At 38.4% G+C, this 865-nt stretch overlaps 1 protein-coding gene across 2 annotated transcripts in view; it reads left to right on the top strand.

Annotated features, from left to right (window-relative positions):
* Positions 1-865, top strand: part of LOC106463471 (E3 SUMO-protein ligase RanBP2-like) — a 111,885-nt gene that overhangs the window by 58,515 nt on the left and 52,505 nt on the right. The window lies entirely within an intron of this gene.

Here is an 865-nt window from a genome sequence, read left to right as displayed (position 1 = left end):
CACTTGGTTTTGAAGCAAAAAACATGTTGATGTCCTCTTTAGCACCTTCCATATTTACATACGTTTTCCCATTAAGATGGTGTTGCAGCAAATGAAAAAGATGGCAATCTGATAGTGCCATATCTGGAAAATATGGTGGGTAAGGGAGAACTTCCCAACCCAATTTCATAATCTTATTTTGCATCAAACGTGCCACATATGTATGTACATTGTCGTGAAGAAGAACAACACCTTTCCGATTGATGATGGACTTGATTTAAACATTCCAGTTGATGACTATAGATCTCTGCATTGACAGTTCGTTGTGGATTGAGGAGTTCAAAATGAATTACTCCTTTGATGTCCCAACAAATACAAAGCATCACTTTCTGCAGATGGAGTCCAGGTTCTGGGTTGGAAGTGGTTTTTGTTTAGAACTGAGCCATTGTTTTGGGCATTTAATATTCACATAGAGAATCCATTCTTCATCACCAGTGACAATTCTGTCCAAAATTGGTTCACACGGATTACACTCCAGAAGAGACGAATAAAACGTTCACACGTTGGAAATGATGATCATTGGAGAGTTCATGAGACACCCAAACACCTTCTTTATGTGGTTTTCCCATGTTCCTTAGATGTTTATGTATTGTTTCGTGAGAGCCATGCAATTTCAGGGCCATTTCATGAGTGTGTTTCTTTGGGTTAAACTCAACAAGTCTTCAGAGGATCATTATCAGTTCCAACATGTCGGCCCCTACCATCATAGTTTTTAAGGCAAAAGTCACCTGAATGAATTTTGCTGAACCATCGTTGACACTTATGAACATTCAAAACATTTTCATAAACTTCTTTGATATTCTTTGTGGGTACAGAGGCATTGCTT

The sequence above is a fragment of the Limulus polyphemus genome, unplaced genomic scaffold (assembly GCF_000517525.1).
Source record: "Limulus polyphemus unplaced genomic scaffold, Limulus_polyphemus-2.1.2 Scaffold1416, whole genome shotgun sequence".
NCBI lineage: Eukaryota > Metazoa > Arthropoda > Merostomata > Xiphosura > Limulidae > Limulus > Limulus polyphemus.
This window is presented reverse-complemented; position numbering and strand designations above follow the sequence as displayed.